We start from the raw sequence: 7,564 nt of genomic DNA, 5'->3' as shown, positions 1-7,564 counted from the left end.
CAGGTTCCTATACCATATAGCAGTATGGAGTAAATGTAACATTTTACAAAGCGATATCGAAGCGTTAAGTTAAGGCTGCTGTTGCTTAGCAAGGTTCTCATATTAGAAAATGCTGTTCTGGCTTGCTCAATCCTGCTACGTATATCTGTGTCTGGATCTAGATCTTCAGTTATCCAACTTCCGAGATATCTGAACTTGGGACCTTTTGGATGTTCTTATTGTTTACTCTTATATTTAATTGCATATTTCGTGTTCTGCTAACCACCATTACCTTCGTCTTGTCTATATTCATTTTTAAGCCCAGTCGTTCTCCTTCAGTGTTTATTCTATCTATTAGTCATTGTAGAGTTTCTTGGCTATCAGCTATTATGACTGTATCATCAGCATGGCGAAGATTACTAATAGTCTGTCCGTTGATTTTGATTCCATCTTCAGTGTCACTTAAGGCTCTATCGAAAATCGTTTCAGAGTAAAGATTAGAAAGAAGGGGTGACAGAAAACAACACTGTCGTACACTTTTTACGATTGAGAAATATGATGTACATTCCAGTGCTACTCTCACAGATGCCACTTGATTCATATAAAGGTTCTTTATGATTTTAAGATCATTCTCATCTATTGAACTTTCCTGGGACAAATCTTACTAATTCTGAATGATTAACACAATCGAAAGCTTTCTGGTAATCTATAAAGCATAGCAAGACATCTTTGTCTGCTTTGTCGGCATTGTCTGCATAACATGATATTTGGATTTCTTTCTTTCCATTCTGTAGCCTTGACCTTTACGTACTGCTTGTATTATTTCGCCCATTAATATAAATATATTAAAAATACTATTAAAGAGAAGTGGGCTTAACCAGTCACCCTGTCTGACTTCGCTTTGTAGTGGTATACACTGTGTTAGTTTTCTATTTATCTTTGCTTGTATTCAATTATAGAAGTAGATGTTTTCGATGATTTGTATAATATTGATCGGTATGTTTCTTTTATACAGTAGCTGTAAGACGTCTTCGACTTTCTTGTGATCGAAAGCCTTTGTCAGGTCTATAAAACACATATATGCTGGTTTATTGTACTCAATGTCTTTTTCTGTGATGTGTCTTAATACAAATACGGCGTCTACGCAGGATCTTCCGGATCTGAGTCCTTGTTGTTTATCTGATAAAGTTATTAGTTTATTGATTCTGTTTGTAAGGACTTTTGTGGTAAGCTTAAGTGCGGTGTCCAGTAGATTTATACTTCTATAATTGTTGGGGTCTTCTTTATCCCATTTCTTGAACATTGGTATCATTATGCTGTTTCTCCATGCGTCTGGTATCTTGCAGTGCAATAGTAGTTTTTGTATCAGTTTTGTCATTTCAAGGGTTATACTTTCTCCTCCGTGTTTTAAAAGCTCGTTGGTTATTCCGTCTGGTCCTGGTGACTTTCTATTTTTGAGTAAATTTATGGCTGTTTCTATTTCCTGAAAACTAATTTCCATTTCGTGTCTTAATTCAGGTACGTTATTGTGTTGATTATTATTTTCCTTTCCTTTAAACACTTCCGTCAGGAATCTTTCCCATTCGTTTGCTGACATGTTAATGTATTCCTTTAATTCTGCCATTTCTTTCCGATGGTTTCTTATGAATTTGTTTTTGTGTAATGTAGAAGTCGCTTTCCATTGTTACTTCTTTAGCTTTTTTCAATTTATTTTTAAAAGCTGCATATTCCTCTCCTAATTATATCTTCTCCTTTGTTACGTTACGTTTCCAAGCTGAATGCTTCTGCTTTCTCTTTCTAGTTTTCTTTACAACTGTTTCTGTTTTATCTCCCTCATCAGAATCATGTTCTTGAACACAGGTAATGGTTGTATTTTCCTCATATTCATCACTGATACTGCTATCACCTGGTTCATATTTTATGTCATCCACAGAGTTGTTATCAAATATGTTTCTACTCTCAATTTCTTTATCCACAAAGAAATTTTCATTGGCGACGTCAGAATATTTACTACAAGAAAGTTTAGCAAATATGTTTTCACTCTCAGTTTTTCCATCCATGGAGAAATTTTCATTGGCAACATCATTTAACATAACAAGCTTCAACTAACAGGGTTAGTTTTAAAAACTAAACATGGTTTTGTTCATTAGATGAATCAGATTCTACATTAGTAGAATGAACATCAGGAATGTCTGAAAAATAACAATGCTTCAATTATTGCGAAACTCCTTAAATAATTTTATTAAAAATTAAGCTCTTGTTATTAAGCATGAAAAATGTGTAGAAAGAATAGGTACAAAATTTTGAATATTTTCACAGTACACAGGAAAAAGTTCAATTACCTTCATTATTTTCTCGTATACACATTTTTACCATCTTCATTGCTCTGGATTCAGACATTTCTTGTTGTTCTTTATTATCACATTATTCGTGATAAAGAAAAAAGTTACTTTTATCTATAAACCATTAGCAAAAACATTAGCTTATAACCTCAATTTTTACACAGCTGACAGGCGGTTTTCCATAGAGATTGGACTACACCGTCTTTTAAGAATCAGTGTGCCATGCAAAAAATGCACCGATGCACCACATAGGTCTTTTTGAAACAAATATCATAGTGGACACCCGACTTGCAATTTTAATAATATTACCTGGACAACTACATATTAAGCACCATTCGAGAGATAATACCTTTAAGTGTATTATTAGTTGCATACCTCCATTTACTGTGAAAATGGACCTCCGCCTTTTCAATTCGAACAAACACATTTATTCTAGATATATATTTATGAAAATATGTAATATTGATTTAACAATAAAACACTGAAAACTTTTGTTTTCAACTCTTTCACAAAAATTTATTTTAAATTATTGTCACTTTTGAACAGCTGATGAGGCAGAGTGCCTTTCTCAAGTGCACTTGAGATACGCTCATAAGTCTGGCAACACTGACAAAAAATTAAAATGAAGCATGTTCCTGCTTCACGCAGTTGTGTAGGTGTCATGATAGCACGTGGTCATCGAGTAGACGCGTTCTCAGAATGAAAATACGTTATGTGTGCAGGAGTTGAAAAAACTGTATTTTCATTCTGAGAACGCGTCTACTCGATGACCACGTGCTATCATGACACCTACATGGAACTGGGCAGGTCACGTGGCTCGAATGACAGATAATAGATGGACAAAGCGGATACTGGAATGGAGACCAAGAGATGATGCCTACCGAAGCAGAGGTCGTCCACCAACACGTTGGACTGACGATCTAAAACGTTGTCATAGGAATTGGATGCAAGAGGCACAAGATCGAAATAGATGGAAAATTATGAGGGAGATCTATGTCCAGCAGTGGATAAGCGAAGATTGAATGATGATGATGATGATGATGTGCAGGAGTACCTTAATGTTCATTTTGAAGAATAGATAGGCAGACGAGGAATCGTTGAGCGACCCGCACGGTCATGTGACCTGACACCCTGAGGGGCCTTCTCAAGAACCGCGTTTTTGCAAGAGGACCACCAACCCTTACCGACGTCTGAACTGCAATTAAAGAAGAATTTGAAAATCTTTTTTCGATTTTTGAAGGCAATTGGTTTTTTGATTTAATAAATTCTTTGTTTAGATGAAATTTATTGACCGCGATATCTTGTATATACTGTGTATCAAGCTAGTTTAAAAAAAATGAATCTACTGCTATGAAACACCATATTAATTATGTGCATAATGATATTTCTTTCGATAATATTGATCATAGACAGATTGTGATAAGATGACATTACGTTTTGATTTTTTCCACTATCTTTCCTCTTTTTTAAAGAAAATATCCTTTCTTTGTATTATCAACCATAAAAACTATTTAACTTATAAATACATACATCCAAATCGCATATTTTAAAATATGTTAAACTAACAACACTTTTCTCTTGATGTAATCACTACCTTCTACCCGGACCTACATTAGTTTTAGACTGCCGAAAATTCTCGGGTACTGTGACATATGATAGCCATTTCGTCGAAGATATGCTATCTCGGTGGACTATGGGAGGTCGAAGGTCGAGGGTAAGCTATCATTTAGAAACATTTTAGGGTGTAAACTGTAAAGATATTTAAAAAAATTTTAATTTTGGAAAAAGGAAAGAATTTTATATCATAAAATTCTTTTAATACGTTAAATAAAGTATTAATACATTAGTAATGAGATTTATAATAAATATGTGGAATTATTTGATATGAAATTACCAGTTTATTTAAAATTGTTATCTGTCAGAACTATACTATTTAGTAATATTAGATTTTATATGTTTATTGGCAATGCGAAGTGGTTTTATATATACAGTAGATCCGCTGGACCTTTACACATTGTCATCATTCGTATTAGAGGAACTAAACCAAAACATGTGAGCACAAGAGAACTTAGGTCGTGTCGGTTATAAGAATTAGAAAATGGCTAATATTACAATGGACGTTTTTATACTTCTCTTTTATTTCATTATTGTATTTTGAAAACAGGGTACCGTAGAACGGGGTGACTTTGTTAATTTTTTTTATATTTTCTTACGTAACTTTTGAATGGGTGATCCCAAAAATGTGGAAAAATGTCCATTGGGATGCATCTTATGTTTATGTAATTTATACTGTTAGTATATATATCTTTAAATTGAGGATTTTCTCAAAAAAAATAAGTAATGGTATATCAAAATCACCCATTGATGTGGGGCCACTTTGATACCCTATTTTAAAATAGCTTGGACGATGCATAAAAGCTGTAATGGTGTCAATGTCAACCCATTTTTAAATCGATCAAGTCAATTTTTAGATATTTCAATTTTAATTTTTGGGGTGACTTTGACAGCTGCTATAGGCACAATAATTAGTATATAATAAATAATTTTACAGGTAGCTAATACTTTATTCAGGTAAAAAACATTTTAGCAAATTAGTAAAACAGTATAAAATAGTAAAAAAAGCCAAAAGAATGTATTTTGAACGGAAACAAAATCAAAGTTATTTTTCTTTAACATCAACTCTGCCAGGAAATGTACATGTAGTTGCTGTTTCATTTGTTTCAACCGATGGGGTCTTCAGAATTGCTAAGATATCATCGAAAGGAGCGTTAAAAACGTCGGTCTCCACAACTTTAAAATGTTTATGGGTCTCATCCAGTGATTTAAGTCCAATGAGTTCGTATTCGTCAAAAGGTAATTTCTCTTGTATCCTTCCGGCATATACGTAATTTTTACATTTTTGTTTACCTGACATAATTTTTACAAGCACGTAAGTTCCAACATTCAATTCAGCAAGGGAGGGTTTTGTATTCATCTCATCTTCATATGATTGGTCCTCCACAGAATCTTCATTTTCAATTTCATTTTCGCTTTCACTATTATAGCTGTTTAACTCGCTATCGGAGGAGCTGTCATCTGCCGTTATATGTCGACTTACACTTTTACCAGGTTGGATATGAAGTTTCTTTTTACTTTGCCGTTTAGTAACTTCTATCTCGGACTTCTTATTCATCAGACAGTCTGTGAGGCTGTCGTTAATCAGAGGTTCTACATAATCAACATCATGGTTGATTGGTGTAATCTTACTCAAGACTTTATTTGGATCGAAAGGGACCATGCCACAAGCCTCGAACCCATTCTTCAAAACTCTCTTAATTGCACTTTTTTCACAATCTCCACATTTGTACTCAGTTTTTGCAATTGTCTGATCCATTAATTCCAAGCATTTTTTTAATAACGACGGAAATTGATCTTTAGGTACACCAGTAATTTTTGGGTGTCGCAATTTAAATTCCGTCAAAACTTTTCGCCAAGAGACTTTCATGGGTTTAAAAAAAGACACATCCAAAGGCTGGCATATGTGTGTTGAATTACTGGGAAGGCACGCAAATTCAATATTGTGCAATTCACACAATTCTAAAACATGATCTGAAAAGTGAGACGCCAAGTTGTCGCCGATCATAACTTTTTTACCTTCCAGCCGTCTTGCGTGGGGTAATAATATGGTCTCAAACCAGTCTGTAAAACAAGTTACCTCCATCCACCCATTTTTTGTTCGGTTATATCTAGCTCCTCTTGCGCAACATCCACTACTACAACAAGGAGAGCCCTGTGGACCTCCTAATGTCCATGCACCGCACATCATTATTGATGTGGCGGCTTTACTATGATTAGTGATTTGTTCTGGATATTTGGTCCCTCTTCTATAAAGCAATCTTCTTTTCCCCGGATAATCACTAACGTTGGTTTCATCGTAATTGAAAACGTGTGATGGAGGGCAATTTGAGAGAGTTCTTCTTAAATTATTGAAATATGATTCTATCGTTTCTTTTGTGACACCTGCCCGAGCTCTAGTAATGTTAGACGCAAGTCGTTCAGAGATTTGCTGACTATGTCTCTCTAAAAAAAGTTTTACCCAGTCGTTACCAGGACTTACCCCGTTTTTAAATTTAGAGATAATTCTTCCAGTTCTTTCTAAATAACTCTTAGTGAAAAGTTGTACATCTAGCGTCGATAATGGAAATCCCCAATCTGCACATTTGACAATGCAGGACACGATTGATTTTTTCTCCAGCTCCGTCAACGCAGTTTGGCCCCCTGGCTTCTTCACATGCTTCCCTTTGTATTTATTATATAAAGTACCATACGGAATTTTAAATCTTTCTGAAGCGGCTTTAACAGACAAGTTTCCGTTTACTATTTGAAGCAGAGCATGTTCAAGAGTTTCGTCAGAGAAGTTCTTGTAGCTTCTTGATCCCAACTTTCGTTTATAAACTCGCGGCATTTTTTCTTTTCATGCAGATAATGACGAAATCCTGAAAATAATTAACGGTTTGAAGTTTCATTAAGCAAACTATAAAAAGAAATAAAGTATCAAAGTCACCCCGAAAAAGTATCAAAGTGACCCCGGATAAGAAATCATTCAATTTCATGGAGTAGTTACGGAAATAAGTTAGGTTAAATATTTTAAAATAGTGACAACTAGACCTACATTAAGGCAACATACACAAAATTACCTGCAATTCTATTGTAAGAGCTGTATGTTTAAATTTAGTAACACAATATAAAATCTTCAAATTCAAACAAAAACTTCAATGGTGAATTTACAACCGTATACTTTTGATATTGGCCACAAACACCTTCTGCTATAGTGAATCAACATGTGCACTGAAATCAAGTTCATACAACCACCATAACGGACGAAACATTTGGGTTGTATACTCTCTTGAAACAAAATATTCATGTTTTATCAAAGTCACCTTATAGAATCAAAGTCACCCCATTCTACGGTATACATTTATGAACGTGATTTTCCAAAGAAAATCACGGTCTGTCTCAAAAAACTCGAAATACTCGTTACAATACAACTTAACGTAATGAGCTAGATCTCTTCCACTTGACGGTCAGAGAATAAAATGAATTATGCAATAATATAAAATTTGGTCAACGCACAACAAGTCTGTCGCTTGTCTCGCTTGTCATACTGTATATTCGCGATAGCCAATTCCGACAGGGGGCGCTCAAGATTTCAAAGATGGACGATAACTTCGGGAAAACAAATAATTTTGTCATTTGATCTCGAA

Source organism: Diabrotica undecimpunctata, chromosome 6 (assembly GCF_040954645.1).
Source record: "Diabrotica undecimpunctata isolate CICGRU chromosome 6, icDiaUnde3, whole genome shotgun sequence".
NCBI lineage: Eukaryota > Metazoa > Arthropoda > Insecta > Coleoptera > Chrysomelidae > Diabrotica > Diabrotica undecimpunctata.
This window is presented reverse-complemented; position numbering follows the sequence as displayed.